Source organism: Ceratotherium simum, chromosome 12, assembly GCF_057802395.1.
Source record: "Ceratotherium simum simum isolate JZ-2026a chromosome 12, ASM5780239v1, whole genome shotgun sequence".
Lineage (NCBI taxonomy): Eukaryota > Metazoa > Chordata > Mammalia > Perissodactyla > Rhinocerotidae > Ceratotherium > Ceratotherium simum.
In genome coordinates, this window is record NC_141911.1 from 16,876,673 (window position 1) to 16,898,632 (window position 21,960).

The following is a 21,960-nucleotide window of genomic DNA, read 5'->3' on the forward strand; positions in this document are numbered from 1 at the left end:
ACAATTCCTTCCAAATTCTTCAAGAGAGTTTTCAGGATATACAAGCATTTTTTTTTAATCCACAACTTAGGTAAACTCTTAATTCATTTGACATATTGCATTAACTTTATTATGGGCATCTCCCTATGTCCCTATCTATACTTTTATATTCTTCTTTCTATTGCATGATTATATTCCATCGTATGAGTACATCATAGTTAATTAACAGGCCCTGATTAGTGGCCATTAGATTGTAGATCAGTTGAGAATGTCTTTAGCAGCAAAACACAACTCCCAAGTATAGTATTTAAACAAAAAGAGGTTTTTTTTCCCTATAACAAAAAGTCTCCAGGTGAACATTTGGCAGCTTTGCTTTAGTAGCTCCATGATGTCAGTGCTGGTGCCTAGAATTCTTTTAGCTTTTGCCCTTGTACATATAAAATGTCTTCCCCAGATTGTTGTCATGTCTAGATTCAAAGAAGAATCCGTCAGAATTGTCTGTCCCTTTCATCAGGAAAGTGAGAACTTTTCCCAAATCTTCCTTAACAAATTTCTGCTTATACTTCATTTCCAGAAAGATATGAAATGGCCACTAGTGGCAAGGGAGGTTGGCTAAGGAAGTCATGAATTCAATTAAATGAGTAAGGAGTTTGAATTTTTTATTGTTAGTCAAATAATGATGTATTCCATTTTTTATAAACATTTCCACAATGAAAATCTTTGTAAGTATAACTTTGAGTCTTTGTGTGAAGATAGCTGTGTGACAAATTCCTTACAATGAAACAGAAAAATAGAAAAAAAAATGGTAGTGAGAACGTGTGAAACAGAAAGAAGGAAAGAGAAGAAACAAAGAAGAGGAGAGAGAGAGAAGAAGAGAGGAGAGAAGGGAATGGGAGGAGAGAGAAATGGAAGGGAAGATAAATTAAAAGACTGGAGGAAAATAGCTGAGGTTGGCATAAAATAGAGGTAGTATAACCTATCTAGTTATTTCATCCATGTAGTTACTTTCAGGAGTAAGCTATCCACTGCCACATAGTCACCATCTGCTAAGCTGTTCCTTCCTGATTATTACTTCTGTATCTACCCTGTTGTAGGAGCAATGTATGGTATTCAATAAATATGAATTAAAATAGTAGTGAAATAACATTTTACACCAATCAGGATGGCAAAACTTAAAAACCAAAAAATCTATCACTGCTGGTAAACAAATGGGGAAAATGATACACTCCGATCCTGTTGGTCAAAATAAGTGTTCTCGAAAAGTACTCTGACAATGTATTTTAAATAAATAGATGACTGCTAGATAGATAGATGGATACATACATACATAGATGCCCTTCACACATTCCTGGGGATCTATCTCTTAAAAATAAATTATCATGAAATAATATTTTAACTACGATGTTTTTTAAGTTATTCTTAATAATGGCAAAAATGGCAACAAAGTGTATTTCTACTTAATGTAGATGGTCCATAAAGTACAGCACATTCACATTACGGAATGTTATGCATCTATTAAAACTAGAGAAGATTCTTACAAGAAGAAAACTGGAAAATTTGAACATACGTGGAGATTAAATAACATTCTACTGAACGAACAATGGGTCAAAGAAGAAATCAAAAGAGAAATTAAAAAAATGTCTTGAGACAAAGAAAAATGCAATTACAACATACCAAAACTTACGGGATTCAGCAAAAACAATTCTAAGAGGGAATTTCATAGCGATAAATGCCTACATTAAGAAACAAGAAAGAGCTCAATTAAACAACCCAACTTTATATCACAAGGAACTAGAAAAAGAAAAGCAAATAGAGCCCAAAATTAGTAGAAGAAAGGAAATACAAAGATCAGAGTAGAAGTAAATGAAATAGAAACATTTTAGATGGTAGAAAAGATCAATGAAACTAACAGCTGGTTTTTTGAAATGATAAACATAATAGACAAACCTTTAGCTAGACTCACAAAGAAAAAAAGAGAGAAGACAAATAAAATCAGAAATAAAAGCGGAAATGTTAATTGATACCACAGAAAAACAAAGGATCATAAGAGACTACTATGAACAATTATAGTCAACAAATTGGACAACAAAGAAGAAATGAATACATTCCTAGAACACACAACTTACCAAATTGAATCATGAAGAAATAGAAAATCTGAACAGACTAATAGAAAATAAGAACATTGAATCAAAATCCTCTCTCTCTTTTTGAGAGTAATCAAAAACCGGTCAATGAAAACAGTCCAGGACCAAACGGCTTCACTGGCAAATTCTACCCAATATTTAAAGGAAAATTAACACCAATTCTCAAGTTCTTCCAAAAATGAGAAGAGGAGTAAATACTTCCAAACTCATTTTATGAGACCAGCATTACCCTGACACCAAAACTAGACAAGGACAGTATAAGAAAAGAAAATTACAAGTCAATATCCCTGAGGAGCATGGGATTTATTCCAAGGATGCAAGGATAATTCAACATCCACAAATCAAATAATGTGATGCACCACATTAACAAAATGAAGGATAAAAAACATAGGATCATCTCAAAAGATACAGAAAAAGCATCTGACAAAATTCAACATCCATTCATGACAAAAACCCTTAACAAAATGGGTATAGAGGGAATATTCCTTGATATAATAAGGGCCATATATGACAAACCCACAACTAACATTATACTCAATGGTGAAAAATTGAAAGCTTTTCCTCTAAGATCAGGAATAAGACAAGCATGCCCATTCTCACCACTCCTATTCAACACAGTACTGGATGTCTTAGCCAGAACAACTAGGCAAAAAAAAGAAAAAAAAAAAAAAAGAAAAGAAAAGCATTCAAATCAGAAAGGAAGAAGTAAAATTGTCTCTATTCGTAATTGACATGATATATATAGAAAACCCTAAAGACTCGAACAAAAAATTGTTGGAATAAATAAATTCAGTAAGTTGCAGAATATGAAATCAATATACAAAAATCAGTTGTGTTTCTATACACTAATAGTAAGCTATCAGAAAGTAATATTAAGAAAACAATTCCAGGGGCTGGCCCCGTGGCATAGTGGTTAAGTCTGGCACACTCTGCTTCAGCAGCCAGCTTCATGGGTTTAGATCCCAGGAGCGGACATACACCACTCATCAAGCCATGCTGTGGCATTGACCCACATGCAAAATACAGCAAGATTGGTACACATGTTAGCTCAGGGCTAATCTCCCTCAAGCGAAAAAGTAAAAAGGGGAAGATTGGCAATAGATGTTAGCTCAGAGCAAAATGTTCCTCACCAAAAAAAAGAGAAAAGAAAAACTTCCATTTACAATTGTATCAAAAGAATAAAATGTCTAGGAATGAATTTTACCAAGGAAGTGGAAGATTTATACACTGAAAACTTAAAGACATTGATGAAAGAAATTAAAAAAGACACAAATCAATGGAAGAATATTCCACTGCTCATAGATTAGAAGAATTAATACTGTTAAAGCGTCCATGCTACTCAAAGCAGTCTACAGACTCAATGCAATCCTTATCAAAATTCCAATGGCATTTTTCACAGAAATAGAACAAACAATCCTGAAATTTGTATGGAACCACAAGAAACCTTGAATAGCCAAAGCAATCTTGAGAAAGAAGAACAAAGCTGGAGGCATCATGCTTCCTGATTTCAAACTATTTTACAAAGCTATAGTAATCAAAACAGTATGCTATTAGCATAAAAAGAGACACATAGACAAATGGAACAGAATAGAGAGCACAGAAATAAACCCATACATATATGGTCAATTAATTTACAACAAAGGAGTCAAAAATGTATAATGGGAAAAGGACAGTCTCTTCAATACATGGTGTTGGGAAAACAGCCATATGCCAAAAAATGAAACTGGACCCCTATCTTACATCATACACAAAAATTATCTCAAAATTGATTAAAAACTTGAATGTAATACCTGAAACCATAAAACTCCTAGAAGAAAACAGGGCATAGGCTCCTTAACATTGGTCTTGGCAATGATCTTTCAGATTTGACACCAAAAGCAAACGCGACAAAAGCAAAAATAAACGTGTGGGACTGCGTCAAACTAAAAAGCCTCTGCATAGCAAAGGAAACCATTAACAAAAGGAAAAGATAACCTACGGAATGGGAGAAAGTATTTGCCAACTATATATATGAACATATATATATCCAAAAAATATAAAGACTTCATACAACTAAATAATAAAAAAACAAACAACTTGATTAAAAAATGGGCAGAGAATCTACATAAAAAAGACATACAAGTAGCCAACAGATAATGAAAAGGTGCTCAACATCACTAACCATCAGGGGAATACAAATCAAAACCACAATATCACCTCACACCTGTTAGGATGGCTATCATCAAGAAGACAAGATGGGGGCCAGCCCTGTGGCTTAGTGGTTAAGTACGCTCGCTCCGCTGCTGGCTGCCTGGGTTGGGATCCCGGGCATGCACCGACACACCGCTTGTCCGGCTATGCTGAGGTGGCGTCCCACATACAGCAACTAGAAGAATGTGCAGCTATGACATACAACTATCTACTGGGGCTTTGGGGAGAAAAATGGAAAAAATGGAGGAGGATTGGCAATAAATGTTAGCTCGGGGCCAGTCTTCCCCAGCAAAAAAGAGGAGGATTGGCAGGGATGTTAGCTCAGGGCTGATCTTCCTCACACAAAAAAAAGAAGACAAGAAATAACAAGTGTTCAAGAGTTTGTGGAGAAAAGAAAACACTTGTGCACTGTTGGTGGGAATGTACTATGGAAAACAGTATGGAAGTCCCTCAAAAAATTAAAAACAGAACTACCATACAATCCAGCAATACCATTTCTGGGTATTTATTCCAAGAAAAATCTATCTCGAAAAGATATATGCAACCCCATGCTCATTGCATCATTATTTACAACAGTCAAGACAAGGAAACAGCCTAAGTGTCCGTGATGGATGGATGGAAAAAGAAACTGTGGTATACATATACAATGGAATATTATTCAGCAATAAAAAGAAAGAAACCCTGCATTTGTGACCACGTGGATGGACCTTGAGGGCATTACGCTAAGTGAAATAAACTAGACAGAGAAACACAAATATCATATGACCTCACTTACATGTGGATCTAAAACAAAACCAAACTCATACAGAGAACAGATGGGTGGTCGCCAGAGGAGGGGGTGGGAGTGGACAAAATGAGTGAAGGTGATCAAAAGGTACAAATTTTTAGTTATAAGATAAGTTTTGGGGATGTCATGTACAGCATGGTGACTGTAGTTAAAAATATTGTATTGTATATTTGAAAGTTGCTAAAAGAGTAGGTCTTAAAAGTTCTCATCTGAAGAAAAAAAATTATAACTATGTGTGATGATGGATGTTAACTTATTGATATAATCATTTCACAATATATAACTATATTAAATCATTATGTTGTACACTTAAAACTAATACAATATTGTATGTCAATTATATCCCATTAAAAATAAATTAAAAGCACAATTATAAAATGACATACTAACTAGGACGTTTATTAAATCATTCTTAATAATGGCAAAAAGGAAACAAAGTGAATTTCTTATAATTAAATAGTTCATAAAGTACAGCACATTCACACCACAGAATGTTATGCATCTATTAAAAATAGAGAAGATTCAGACGGATATCCATGAAATAATATTCAATAAAAAATTGAGGTGTAGAAAAGGTAGATGTGCAATCTAAAAATTTTAATTTAAAAATGAAATAAAATATTGAATGTGTAACACGTACATAATTTTACCATCATGAAGTATAGGTAGAAACATAGAGGGACATATATGAGATTGTTCATATGAGACACACAGAAAAAGGGAGCTGAGACTGATGGGAGAGGAAGGAAAAAATAATGAAAGGAAAATAATAATGAGACATTCTCCTAATGAACCACGCCTCCCAGTATTTACAAACGTGTATTGTCCCCTCTCCTTAAAACTAGGCTAGCCTTCATGACTTGCTTGACCATTAGAGTCTTACAGAGTAACATTCTGAGACTTCCAGGGTCAAGTCATAAAAGACCTTACAGTTACCTGCTAGGCCTCTTGGACACACATTCTTGAGATGCTACTCCTCAAAACACAGCCACCAGGCTGAAAGAAGTGCAGGCCTCAAGGAGAGGCCATGTGTGGACATTCTGGTCAACAGCCCTGGCTGAGCCCCCAGCTTACAGGCAGCATCACCTGCTACCCTAAGAGTGAGCCATCTTGGACATCCAGCCTAGGCCAGGCTTCAGATGACTCCAGCCCAGCAACCATCTGACTCACCACATGAGAGACTTCAAACCAGAGCTGATCAGCTGAGGCTTGTCAACCATGTAAATGAGAGAAATAATTAGAAATGTTTGGGTTTAAACTACTAATTTGGGGGTATTTTGTTACACAGCTAAAAACAAGTAAGCATATTAACATGTTATGTAATGTAAAATTAAGTGTAGTGTAAAAATACATTTAAATATTAACTAGGAAGTTATTTTCAAAAATAGGGAGAAGGAGACTTGGGTTTGATCTAGTTTAAAAGAAAAAGAATTAGAAGGTAAAACTAAAAAGAAGAGAATGGGGAGAATGTGACTTGTTGAGAATAGCACTGGTTTTGGAATCAGCAGACCTAACTTGGCTCTGAATCCCCACTCTGCTTCTTCCCGGTTGTTGAGGTTCCTTGAACCTCAGTTTCCACATCAGTAAATGAGGAAAATACTACCATTTGGCATGCAACTTGATAGCAAAATCAGGGTAATTTGTTGTTGAATTCTCCATAAAACTCCTCTCTCCAATTCTTCTGCAACATCATAATCACACATAAGACGTGTAGAATATTGGAACTAATACGGATGTTAGGCGTAATATGCATTATCATCTTGTGGATGGTACTCTTAAAAACTGATATATTTGTGTCTTTCTATGCCAACCCCACACTGCCTTGATTATAGTAGATTTATAGCACGTTTTTTTTGTTGTTGTTCATTATGACAAAATACAACTTACTGTTTCCTTTGAAGATTACTCATAATATTCACACATTTATTCTTTTATAAAATATTAAATTATATTCCATTTTCCACCCACTCCATCACATCAACAATAATATAAATATAAAACAATAGATCTTATCTGAATTGAATTACATTTAGAGATAATTTTGTAAAGGATTAACGTTTTTATGATACAAGACATACCAAACAAGAAAGGTTAATCCTTATTAGTGATAGTAAGATTAAATTATATAAGTAGTAACTGAGCATGAATCTTGATGGATGAGTATATTTCTGTTAGGTAGAGATGAGGAAGGACATTCTCGAAAAAAATAGCAAAGCAAGTTGTGAAGACAAGGGATTACAACTCATGTGTGTATAATGCATGGACAGATTTATGGCTGGCCAAAGAGCTACTTAACAGTTTAAAAGTGAGTAGGAGTAGACACTCAATTCCCAAAATACACTTGTAGTGTTCTTCTCCATAGATTAACAACAGAGTGTTCCCATTTTGGGGAGAAATTGAGGATGAAAAAACTCAGCATATTATTATTTTGTCATTTTACTATCTCACTTCTACAGGTTAATATCACAAAAACTGCCTGTACGGAAGACTGTATAAAATAAAACAATTGCTGTTATTAATTTCAAACCAGTGCAGCATATAAAAAGGGTAGTAATTGTTACTGTGGCTTTTTTACATCTTGAGAGTTTTGGAAGGTTCCAAAGTCTGATTGTAAGGGAGGGAAAAGATCAATTTGACAAAATGCAACTAAATGTAACAATATTTCTCACATCATTTTATTTGCAGACTTTTTCCTATTTTTCAATGTCTCATTTAAATGTTTCTCAGTTGGAGTATCTTCTTGAGCCTGGGAAACACTTGTTTTCACTCTCCGTCTTTTTATACAGTCCTATAGAACTCTGATCTCATTAAAATGAGACTGTGTCTGTAAAAGTTACAATTACTCACCATACATGCAGAGGGGGGCATTGTTAACATTCAGTGATCTCACCAACTTTTATAAAGGAATGATTTCTACTATTTAGTGAGGTGCTCTTACCTTGACCATTTTTCTACTTCCCATTATGATAAATCTAGAATTCCCAGAAGCACCAGAACATAACAGATTAACAAGAGCAAAGGCTGTTCATAAAGCTATCTTAGTAGTCAAGAAACCAAGTGGAATCAATGAGAAAAATTAATCTTAACTCAATTAGTAATTTTAAAAATAGGGGAAATTTTTCCATTAAGGCACTCTGTTTATATGTATAGTTGTTGCCATTTTTCTTTTCTTTCTAAATCTTTAAAGAGTGGATGTGAGTATGGACTGAATGGGATACTATAGGATGAGGACAAAGTTTAGAAACTTAATCTCTTAGCCACCTGCTAAAAACAGTATTTTTTTCTTTGCCAGCTCATTTTCTGGGTAATCGTGAAAAAGATCTAGGCAAGAGACAGAGAGAAACAGAAATTTAAAAAATGACCAGGATTTCCTCCAGGAGATTGAAGAGAGAAAAGAAGCAACAGAAAAGGGAGAGGAAGAAAGGACAGAGCTCAAATGGCTGGTATTTCACGGAGTGAAGGGGGAGAAGAAAAGAGAGAAGTGTGAGTAAGCACGTGCCATTCACATGAAGATTGTTGATAGTGACTGAGACCAAGACAACAATTTAAAATATACTTCAACATAACGTTAAGATGTATGGTCTGATCTTTGAAAATACATCAGGATGTCGATAAAGTTTTGAATGAATACTAGATACCACAGTTTGTTGGACTATGTTGCATCGAATATGCCTTTGTATAGCATTGGATCACATGGGCCCCAATTGTGTGAATCTTTCTTGTGTTTGTGTGTGTGTATGCATGTGTTCAGCTGACAATTGTGAAATTAGTAGTAACAGCTTTTGCAGTTATTTATAAAAAGTGAAAAGAAGGAAGAAAGAGAAGTGCAACTACCTTGGAATGAGAAAGAATATAAGATATCAAGTATGGGGCCGGCCTGGTGGCTTAGCAGTTAAGTGCGCGCGCTCTACTACTGGCGGCCCGGGTTCGGATTCCCGGCGCGCTCGGAAGCACCGCTTCTCCGGCCATGCTGAGGCCACGTCCCACATACAGCAACTAGAAGGATGTGCAACTATGACATACAACTATCTACTGGGGCTTTGGGGGGGAAAAAAAAGGAGGAGGATTGGCAATAGATGTTAGCTCAGAGCTGGTCTCCCTCAGCAAAAAAAAAAAAAAGAGGAGGATTAGCACAGATGTTAGCTCAGGGCTGATCTCCCTCACACAAAAAAAAAAAGATATCAAGTATGATATACATTTCAAATATGAAATACATTTATATGTGAAACTCTGTCAGATATTTGGAAATACAGGTTTTATAATCTATTGTCTTGTAATGTCTTGAACGCTACCCCTAATTCTGCCACTGATTTCTCAACTTTGTTTACAAATCAGGATCTGTATCACTTTAAAACAAAGAAAACATTGAAATAAGAACAATCCCTATATATTACGGATTTGAGACTGATATAAGGATTCCTTTGTCACCTTTGGATACTAGAATAGAAGTTAATGGAAAGAATGTTGGGATGAAGAAACACATAGCATGTAATTTCTTCTTTTTGTTTTTCATTTTTTGTCTAGGAATCCATGAGTCTGAAAGAACAATTATTTTATGGCTTATAGTAATCTTTTTTTTCTACTACAGTTTCTAGGAAAGGGAAAATCTGCATAGGAATTGTTTCTCTTTAGTGAAGTTTAGGAATCTTAACGTCAAAGTGTTCTTTAGAACTGGGAAAGAGTCTTCGAGAGGTGTATGGAACTTTCTTTTTGTATGACCTGTTCTTTTTTCTCTCGTACAGAGTGGCTAGGAGGGCAATCACCACGGTAAGATGGACATGGGCTCAAATTCCAGCACTGTCACTTATTAGCTGCATGGTATCAGGCAAGTTGTTTAATTTCTTAAAGGCTGTGCTGTAGGGAAAATCAAGCTAAGATAGTGAAATGTACTATCAAGGAGGATAGAGCTGACATGAAATCCTGTATGAGTGGACACTAAAATAAGGCAGATCTAGGTTTGAATCCTGACTCCAATACTAGGAGTGATGTGACCTGATGCTGGGCACTTCTGCTTTCTAAAAGCCTCACTTTCATATTTATAAATGTTAATTAAAATGCATATCTTGAGGATGCTATAAGTAATCAAAGAACATATATAATATACACATTGTGTAATAAAGAATTTGTCTGATCTTTATCTCTAGTGCCTGGTGGATGATCTCTATATCCTTAGATTTTCCCAAGTGATGATAGTGCCTTGTTATTCATAGTGAGCCCCTCAATGTGAAAGATTTTATGCTAATGAGATAACTCGGGATAGGGGCTTGTCACCTCAGGAAAACCAACTATGTGATTAGAGGGTTGGAGCTCTGAGCCTGGTGATATCAGCCTCACCACCTCTAGGGAGGTGAGGGGAGCTGGAGACTGAGTTCAATTATGTGGCCAATGGTACAATTAATTATACCTGCATAATGAAATCTCAATAAAAACTCTGGACACAAGCTCTGTGGGCCTTCCTGGTGGGTGAACACGTTGTACCAGCAAGATGCCAACAGGCTGATGTGTCCTGATTTCACAGGGAGAGGGCACAGAAGCTCTGCATTTGGGACCCTCCCAGACCTTTCCCTACAAGTCTCTTGGTTTGACTTGTCCTAATTTGTATCTTTTATAATAAAACTATAATTATAAGTATAGTGCTTTCCTGAGTTCTGTGGGTCATTTTAGTGAATCATCAAACCTGAGGGGCTATGGGAACCCCTGAATTTGAAGCCAGTTGGTCTCAAGTGCAGGTGGCCTGGGGACCCCTGAACTTGTGCCTGGCATCTGAAGTGAGGACAGTCTTGTTGGGGATTGTGCCCTTAAACCTGTGGAGTCTGTGCTAACTCTGGGTGGGTAGTGTCCTAGTCACATTGTAGTATTGCATTATGTAACCCGTCTAACAGTGTCTGGCTCATACATAATTATTGACAGTAACTATCAATATTAGTGTTCTTATAAACTGAGCAAAGAGAATCAAATACAAAAGTAGGTAACTTCCTAGGACAGCTCCAATATTATAATTGGGTAATGCTTTCAAATTTTGTGTTCTTTATATTTGCTTTTGTATTCAAGCAATAAAAGTTAATTATGATTTACAAAGACAAAAATACCTATTATTTTATATTTTCCAGTGTGGGAAAATTTTTTGCTACAAAATTTCAAACCCCTTTAAAAACTCAGGATAACCTGACTCAAGTTTCAAACTCAGCATAGTTATTTACATGTTTCCAAGAGGAGCTGAATGACAAGAAATTCACATGAGTACTATTTTCATTTACACAATAGTAAAATAATAATAACATGATTCTTCCAGGCAGTGCACCTGTTCAAATTAAACCTTTAAATGTGAAGATACAAAAGTCTGTGCAGAATAAAGCAGCTAAGTTGCTCCAGGATACAACACAAAGCACACAACACAAAGCCATGCTATTTCTTCTGTGGAAACAACACATGAAAGAGAATGTCCCAGAGCAAACCTAAATCAAATCTCCCTTTCTATATAGATCCCTTCTTCCATCATACCTGGAAGACAAGACTTCTTTAAAAATTACTACTGTCCATGCTCAATAAAATTAAAAGCTCCTGTGGTTCCAAAATGCACTATTTTATTCTGAAAAAATCAGCAGTCTAAAAAAATGTATTAGTTAAGCAATAATGATTTCACTGTAGATCACTTCTCTGGAATAAATAATCTTAAAAAGTGAAAATGTCAAGGGCCATTAACCCTACTCTTTTATTAATAACCAGAAAATGACCCAAAACACAGTCATTCTAGATATTCCACATTAATTTTCAAGCGTCATTTGGATTAACAAGTGATATAGCATCGAGATAATTCTATGCATAGATATTGTGGCAGGGACATGGTATCAAAATAAGTGTTTGACAAAATCAAAATTTTTCATGAAGTTATAATGAATTTAAAATCATAGGTAATTTTTCTGTATTGTTTTATATGTACAAAGATTTTTTTAAAACTCTGGCTAGGTCTACTGCTTTATTTAAAAAGGTTTTACCTAACAGAAAATCCTTGTTCTTAATTAGGTATGTCTAAGTTTACTTTACCTGAGAATGAGAGGCCTAAACTAGAAGAGCCTTGGTAACAGAGAATATTAACATCTAGAACAAGAATAACTCTGTGATCTTCAACAAGTGGATGATAAATCATTCTGTGTTCTTTGCTGTTACATTGAGGTCAATCATGAATGCCTTTACATGAAGCCTGGGGTGATGGATAGAGAATGAACTGCACATTTTTAAAGAATTTTCTGTATGTCCAAAAGGAAAGGAAAACACAAGCACTGTGATGGAAATGGCAGGGGAAATTTAAGACTGGAAAATACAGCAAGTAGAATTGCTCTTATAGTCTTCACCACGTGGTAATTCCTCAGGGAGGCATTTTCTATCTTGGTCTCCATTCAGGAGATGCTAGAGGCTCAGAAATTCTCAATTAGAAGGGATAAAAGCATTTTTTTACACAGGGAATGTGACTATGCTTGAATACTGTTTAAGACATTAACAGAAATTTGGAGATATTCAGAGTTCTTGATAAATGGAAATGAATTTTAAAGATTATATAATATCTACATAAACAAAATATACTTAATATTATTTACAAAAAGTCACCTGTAATATAGCAAGGAATTACCCATTTGTATTAGGAGCAGCAAGCTGAGAATAAAAAAAAAAGTTATATATTACATTTTCTATTTATTATTGAGTAATTTGGTTTAAAAAAATTAACGTCTACTCTTCATCACAATATACTTTCACATCTAAATGATCTTTCTAAATATGTGGCCAGCAGAGTCACCAAGATGACAAATGGTTTCATTACCCTCTAGGTTCTAGAATGCTATCCTACAAAACACTACCCAATAATTCATATGTAATCAATAATTTAAAATGATTCTGTAAACTCCCAGAATGGCTACTTTGGAGGCTTTTGCAAGAAATTCTTTGTTTTCAGATTTCTCAAAAAGGCTTAGGGAAAGGGGCAACGTTTAATCACCACTCTAGCTGTCCCTGTCACTCCCCCACATTGTGCTGCCCTTGAGCCCTTCTGAGTAATTTTTAACCCTCCTCCTTCCTCATGCTCTTGTACATAACCTATTGTTGTTGCTGATGCTGCCCCACTGCCTGAAATAGCACCCGTATCCTCTTCTAATGGAGGAACATCCACTATAAACCCACTTCCTCCTGAAAGCCTGTCTTAAACATGGCTGTTCTGTGAGGGGCCTCCCTGTGTACTCCCATTACAAGCTCTAGGAGAAGACTTACTGTGTGATGTGTAGTTATTCAGTCACCCGAATAAGCTCTGAGCTCAGTGAGGCCCAGTATTACTTCTATCATCTCCATATTCTTAGCATGTAGCACAGTCTGTCAGTAACGGCTCAAAAATATTTGTTGACATCTTTTGGCTTTAAGGCAAAGTACACTAAAATAAAGTCAATTCTTAAACTCAAGATGCTTAGTGGATTTTACAAAATATAAAAACTCAGAAACTAAATTTCTCTGGGAAAAGCAATTAAATATAGCCTTTGTCCTTATGTCCTCTAGCTTAAGTAGCTTGCATCCTTTATCGGGATACAAATATGTCCCAGACAGAGCCTTCTTATTTCAAAATAATTAAAAGACTCTACAGATGAGTAGTACAGTAAATACTAAATGGTTCTCAAAGGATATACAATACTTAATTATCAAGATTAATAGTGTTTCATTTTGTTTATTTAAAATTAGCCAAACTCAAACCATTGAAAAATTTTAAAATATTTCAAAAGAAAGAGTTTACTCATTTCTAGATAGCAATTCATAACATGCCAAAAAGTCTGTCAAATTCTCCCTCTCAACAAAGTCACCCAGTGTCCCCTCAGAATATATCTAGCAACTAACACTCAGAAACGTGTAATGGAAATAGCATGAGACATGAATAACAACAAACATTGCTGAATTTTTTTCACGTTTTATTCACATTTATCTACCCCATAATGTATATTATTAATATCATTGAGGCTAAGTAATGTTATGTAACTTGCTCAAGGTCATAAAATTCTTAAGCATGAGAACACAGTCATGTCTTCTGGCTCCAACTGTGCTGTTTGGCTACACCTTTGTGCCTGCAGAAAACCTGGGCTCTGGTCAGTAGCTCTACCAATAAATGAGTTATACTGGGCACATCACTTAACTTCCATGAGCATCAGTGTCCTGATCACTAAAATCATAATCATTTTCCTCTAAGGTATCTTCCATCTCAAATACCTAAGATAATATCATTTAGAAGGTGGCCTCTTCCTGATGGTAGATTCTTTCAAACATCCTTTACATTTTATTGTTCCCCAAATTATTTAGAAGGCTACATTTTTAGGCACATAATTATCACCTGCAAAATGACTTGGAAAATATAAAAATTAAAGGATGTCCAAAAGGCCTCAGGAAGAGGCCTCCTTCTAAAATGTTATTATCTGATGCTGCTGATAAAATGAGCAATTTGAATCTCTCATAGAATTTAATTGTAAATATTTCTTTAAAAGGACTTTTTAATTAGTAACTAATTTTACCAGTGACTAGAATTAATCTATTCATTCAGCAAACATTTCTTAATGCTTATACAGTACCACATACTATTCTAGATGCTAGGAATACAACAGTGAAGAAAAGAGAAAAAAAAACTTGGTCCCTCCATGGGATTTACAATGTAGTGGGAGAAGCAAGCAATAAAAAATAGAAATACATAAAACACATAACATGTTAGACCATGATAAGTGCTACAGAATAAAGTAGAGAAGGGGATAAGAAGCGATGGAGAGAATTAAATATCCTATTTTCCTTTTCCTCAGTTATCAGTTGATGTCACAAAGGTAAGCTTACTTTGAAAGACAACGAGAGCACCAGTAAGTTTAAGATGACTGTGGATAAAAAAAGACAAAATGTCTGAAGAGGTAGAAATATGCAACTGTATATGGTGGATACCTATATCTATAGCTATAAAATCAGACCATGTTTTAGCATCCCAATATATGTATATATGCGTATATACAAACGTGTGTGTATATATGTATATACAAAATGTGTATATTAAGGACAGAGACAGCACATAAGACAAAAGCAATTAAAGATAAGTGATACAAACATCAACATGTGCACATACATACACCTGAGTAAAGTGAAGAATAAGTGATTAATAGTAAAAGAAAAGTCTAAACTACAATTTTGCTTTGTGACTCAATGTATTTCAAGTGAGAGAGGATATCATGATTCATGAATATATCTAATTAAGAGCAAAGTCAATATCTAAACCCTGCACATTCAGTTATAGTTTCTTAACTGACCTTGGAAAATATATTGCAAGTTTTTAATTTTACAATAAAATATTTCCAAAAATATATAGCTTGACAATTTGCCATATCACATCTATGGAAGAATAAGAATAGCTCTTCTTCTCTCTCTCTTCACCACACACGTGTGCGCACGCATACACACACACACACATTAAGGCAAAAATGCACTGTCACTTGAGAAAACTATGAAATTAGGACTATGTGAATTATTTTCTAATATTGAAAAGAGTGCCAAAATTTCCATATAAATATGTCATATAAATGTTATATCTCCCTCTCTAACTACAAGTTTTCCTGCATTTATCATTGTCTTTCTCTATTCTAACATCATAATTTGGAATTAGATTTGACTGCTAAAAAGAGGAAACCTCCCCCAAATCAGTAGCTTATGTTTATTCCCTCACATTAAAAAAAGCGCAGAGACTCATTGACAGTCCTGAGCAGGTACAATATCTACTAACTCAGCCAGGACGTAGGCTCCTTCCACATCTCTCCTCTATTCTCTTTGCATATGACTTCCATTCTTTTGTTTAACAACATTTTCATGATGGTTGCTGGAGCTCCAGCTATCGTATCCACACTTCAGACAGTGAGAAAGGGGGATAGGAGAAGATCATAAAGGATGTATATCCTGAATAAGTCTCACTTTGAAGAGGATGCCTAGAATTCTGATAGAACACCTCATATTGATTCAATTTGCTTACTTCTTATTGCTAAAAAGTCACAGGGCCTCACCTAATTGCAAGGTTGGCTTAGATGGGAACATTACCACTGTGAATAAAATTGGGATTCTCTAACTAAGGAAGAAGCAGCGAGTAGATTTCAGACAACCAGATAATCACTACTGTGCAAAGCTGCCATAAGGGAGGTACAAAGGCAGAGGAGATCTTAAATTTCCACCTACTTAGATTCATTCAGGTTTTGATCAGCCTTTAGAGTTATGTGACATTTTTTTCTGTCCTTGGACTATTTATCAGCTTATTGTCAAGGAACAAACTGTCTTTTCACCAGTGTTTCTTGGACTGACAAGTGGTTTAAGGTCTGCCTTCCTATGCATTGGCTGCATCAATCAATAATTCCCATGACCTCCCTGTCATGGATTCTGGATCGTCATTCCTTTACGTCAAACTTGAGCTGATGAAAATAGAGGCATGTGAAATGGGCAATGGAAAGACACCAGATCTCTCCAGTTTTTTTGGCTGCCCAATGACTGCAAGGCACACTCTGATATATTGATAAAACTAGACCATAATATTCTCCAGAGAGTATTGAATGCTTCAATGAGGTAGGAATACATGATTTTGTGCAACACAAGTGTAGCCATCCCAGGTCCTTTTCATGTATCCTAGAGATGTTGAGCCACTATCTCTTCACATTTACTGGGTTTGTCAGCCTTCGAAAGCATACTCGTCTTAATCAATGTGATCAGAGGAGAGAGGGAATTCCAGTGATTTTTTTGTAATTTGACGTACACTCAGGAGTACATAACTGTGCATGGCAAAATTGCCATAAGTAAGAAAAGTTTCTTCTCAACTCATCTAACAAAATGCATTTTAAATAGTTATCAGGATAATTGATGTACTCAATATACTTTTTGAAAAAGAAAATTTATCTAGGCAATTCAAGAAAAAGTGGTGATTTTACCTAGTGTTCAGAGATAAGAGTAGTTGCAAGATTGAGAATGTAGTTCTTCCATATAAGTGGTAATTCTGGGCACCGATCCCAAGCTGCCTGTATAACTATCTGACTTTATGGTCTCTTCACTCTCTTGCCACTAATAAGTAAATTGGCTCTTGGGTTTGGCTATAATACAGAAGTGTCATAGAGATCCCAGAATGGTGGCAATTTCCAGACTAATCACTAAAATGAGAATAAGAACAGGGCCCTTTTGGATAATTCAAAAAATATGCTTTAGCATATAAGATAAGACTTCAAAGATAGGCTAACAACCGAGGAAATTAAAGTACATCTTTCCTAGCAATAAAAGAAAGAATTTTATTTCATTTAATTCCTCTCCCAGATGATCAATTTTCTGTTACAATGAAAGATATAAGTTCCAGAATTGTGAAAATATTTAAAAATACTTGCATCCCTAAAGTCTTTCATCCTTTCACGTCTAAACTGAGATTTTGCCGAGCCAGTGACCGGAGACTGCCTTTCTGATTCTTTTGTAAAGGAGAGACAAATTCTTTCTACATCCTTTTCTTCCTAGAATCCATTTTAAAGACAACAACCAAATCTTTATTTAATTTTTTATATAACTATCCAGTGGTTAAATAGAAGACTCCTAATGTCTCAGAATATCAATAGTAGATAAGTATACTGCCTTTATATATGTATATATACATATTTATTCCATGATTTCTACAAAACTTAGGGATCTGCACACATATTCTCTTAGTTGCTGTGGATATGCTTTGCCTAGGGACCTAAGTATGAGTTGAATGAAAGCTAGACGAGAAGAGAAGGAATAGAAGGGAGAAAGTTTAGAGGGTCTAATACTTTAAATTAAAAGATGAATGGTCCAACTTTGATGGAGGTCATAGGCAAATTTGACAAGAACAGTTTAGGTGAGATGGCATGGCAAAAGACTGATGGGAGTGATTTAAAGAAAGTAATGGATAAACATGAATAAATTATAGTTATATCCAGTGACATAGATACATCTTATTAAACATAATGTTAAAGAAAAGAAGTGGGCTGGCCCCATGGCTTAGTGGTTAAGTGTGCTCGCTCCGCTACTGGTGGCCTAGTAGATCCTGGGCACACACTGACGCACCACTTCTCCGGCCATGCTGAGGCCGTGTCCCACATACAGCAACTAGAAGGATGTGCAACTATGATGTACGACTATCTACTGGGGCTTTGGGGAAAAAAAAGGGGGAGGATTGGCAATAGATGTTAGCTCAGAGCCGGTCTTTCTCAGCAAAAAGAGAAGGATTAGCATGGATGTTAGCTCAGGGCTGATCTTCCACACAAAAAAAAAAGAAAGAAAAGAAGCTAGTCACAAAAGCACACTTACTACATATATATTCCACTTATATAATTCAGAAACAGGCAAAACTAAATCTCAGTCTTTAGCAATGTCCACTGAGACAGTAAAAATATAAAGAAAATAAAAGGAGTGATTATCATACCATCAAAAGAGTGATTACATTTAGGGAAGAAGAATAAGGTTTAGATTATGAATGAGTATACAAGTTTGGGAATACATTTCCATTGTAGTGAAAATGTTCTATTTCTTGATCTGGGTAAAGTTTCATTGGTGGTTTCTTTTCTATTAAACAGTAAGTTGTACACTATGTTTTATGTTCATTTCTGTATGTGTGTTATTTGCAAAATAAAATATTTTGAAAAGGAAAACAAGGTGGAACAGAATTCTATTTTCATCCATGACAAAATTACTGATGCTGAATTTGGCCTATTGCTTTAAACAATTATAATGCTGGAGAAAATATAATAGACAACTGGACAAATATATATCAGGCATTGGATAAGGAGCTGCAAAATACTGTAATCTTTAAGAGAAGAGAAATACATGAAGTGAGTTCTACATTGCCCTGGTTTCCTTTATTGGAGGTGGAACCCAAAATTGACATGGCAGTGTCACTGAAATTGAGAAGGTAAAATGGATTAAAAAAACAAAGAGCAGAACCAACAAAAACAAAGCCAAGTCTGTCAGGTTCCAAAAAGTCTGCAAGTAATTCAACTGTCATCCAGAACAAAAATCAACAACATATAAATGAAGAGAAGATGATCCAGATTCCCTACAACATATCATTCACAGTATTTAGCATAGAGTTACAACTACTTAGCATGCAAAAAAGACAGAAAATTCAACCCATAATCAAGGGGAGAAAAAGCATACAATTAAAACAGACTCTGAGATGACTCAGATGTTGAAATTAGTAGACAAGGACATTAAAAGAGCCATCATAAACAAATCCAAGAATCTGTGGGGAAATATGGACATAAAAATGAACAGATGAAGAATCTCTACAGAGAAATAAAAAACCTACAAAAGAACCAAATGGAAATTTGAGAATAGAAAAGTACTATATTTAAGTGAAATTTTATTGAATGAGCTTAACAACAGCTTGAAGAATGCAGAAAAAAGTTTAAATGAACTAAAAGACCAATCAATAGAGATTATCCAGTCTCAAAAACAGTTCTATTTATCTCTTGAACTTAGGGATCATGGGTACAGAATTAGGCTGAGCATCATTATGGAATAATCTTCAGCCACTTACAGCTTCTGTGGTATAGACAACTGGACACATAGTTTGATTTAACTAAGATTATATTTTAGCTAGGAGGATATATAAAGAAGTGAGAGAGAGGCAAGGGAGGAAGCAAGGTAGGGATTATAAAATTTGATCATAGATTCAAACTGGTTAAAGAGACTAGTGAGAGCATGAAGGGGATTAAGGATTATGAAAAAGAAAATGCTAGGATTGATGAACCATATGTCCAGGAGGTGCTGAAGATTGTTTGAGTCAAGCCACTGGAGGTAGTGAGCTGAAGAGATAAAGTAAGGGTCAGAAAGTGGGAGGTATAAAATCCAGATTATGGAGGGATTTCAATTACAGATAATGAAGGAGTCTAGGAAGCAGCACTATCCACTAGAACTTTCTGCAATGATGGAGATATTCTTAGCTTTTAAATATGGTAGCCAACTAGCCACATGGGCCTATTGAGCATTTGAAATGTGGCTAATGCAATTGAAGGACTGAATTCCTAATTTTTAAAATTTTAATAGTTGCATGTAGTTAATGGCTACTATATTAGGCAGTGCAGGCTAGGATATGACTACAGATCTGCGTAGGTGGGGTCAGATAGGAAACAAGATTTATCAGGAAACTAAAGCCAGGCATTGGAAGGATCATCTATGCGGCTATTGATAACACCAATTTTAATGTATGTGGTGACACAAGAGAGAGGAACAGCGAGCCAGGAATAGAAACTTTAAGGAAAGAAGTGAAATAATCCAGATGTCAGAAATAAGCAATGTGATAATTGACCTAGTCTTTTGGCATGAAATTAAAACTTAGAGGTTCTTAGAAAGATGGGAGAATGATCTCAAAGTGGTAGTGAGGACAACTTTCCACCCACAGATGTTGGGATGTCTAGGTTGGATTCAAGGAAATAGCCTCTGCTTGAGAGGGCTCCAGGGAGCCAGAGGTGTGCTCAGGGTAAAGCTAGGTTCCAGTAAGAGTGAGAGAGTGAAGAGAATGTGCAAAGAAGCGATAAACATTATTTTCACTTTCCAGATGAGGATCATGCAGGTGAGACAAATTGTTCAAGATCACAGAACTTAAATAAATGATAGAGGGAATGTCATCATCGTGGCAGTGTGAAAGGATTATTTTGTCTCTCTCCTTCATTCTACAGTGAATAAAACATGCATAACCCAACAAAGGCTACATTGCACAATACACCAAGGTGCCAGAAAGATCCACATACCAGTTCATATAAAAGTGGGTGAGTTGGAGCACATAGGGAATCTAAACAGGGGATCAGCAGAGGCAGAGCCCAGGATTCTGGATCCCTGGCTGTGGCAGCTGAGCCAGTCACCCCCAACCATAGAGAACTCAGAAGGCTGCAGCAGAGGTGCATATGTGACGTCAGCCAACCAGCCACAGCAGCACCTGTGGCCACGGGAAGCAGAGTAGCAGCAGAAGCAGAGCCCTGTGATCCTGGGCCCTCCAGCTATAACTCAGAACCTAGTAGCAGCGGCAGAAGTGTGCACAGGATTCCTACATCCCATCCGCAGTGGCGTCTGTAACCACAATGTAACAGGCAACAGCTGAGATGGTGCCCAGCATACCCACGTACCTCTCCACCCTCCCCCTCCCCCATCACAGAGACAGAGCTTCCAATCCAAGCGATCCCAGATGCAGCTGAAGAATCAGCCATCCCTGTGCCCTGGTGGTAAAGCCAGCAACCGCAGTGACAGCAGCAACAGCAAGGCATCAGTGACAACCAGAAGTGCAGGTGGTGACAATGAGCATACCAGTAACACCCCAAATAGAGGTGGTAGAGGGTGAAGGTGCAGATTCTTAAATATAGCCAGAGGCAGCTCAGGTAAGAGAATCCAACAACTAGTGCTATAGTGCCATCTACTGAAAAACAAGAGGCTTCTAATCTCCAAGCAGTTGAAAAGTTTGAATCAAAGCATACGAAGCTATACCTAAATAAAAAATATGCTTTCTACAAAAAATGTGCCCCATGAATAACTCAGCAAGCACCAGAAAAAACCATGGTACAATGGCATTACAAAAAGAAAACAAGTTTCCAGAAACCAAACACAATGTCATGGAAGATTGTGAGCTAACCGATAAAGAATTCAAAATAGTGGTCATGAAAAACTCAAAGAGCTACAAGAAAACTCAGAAAGGCAGTTCAATGAACTGAGCAATGGAATCAATAAACAGAAAGAATAATTTACCAAAGAGATTGAAACTCTGAAAAGGAACCAAACAGAAATTCTGGAGCTAAAGAATTCAATAAATAAGATGAAGAATGCATTAGAAAGCACTGGAAC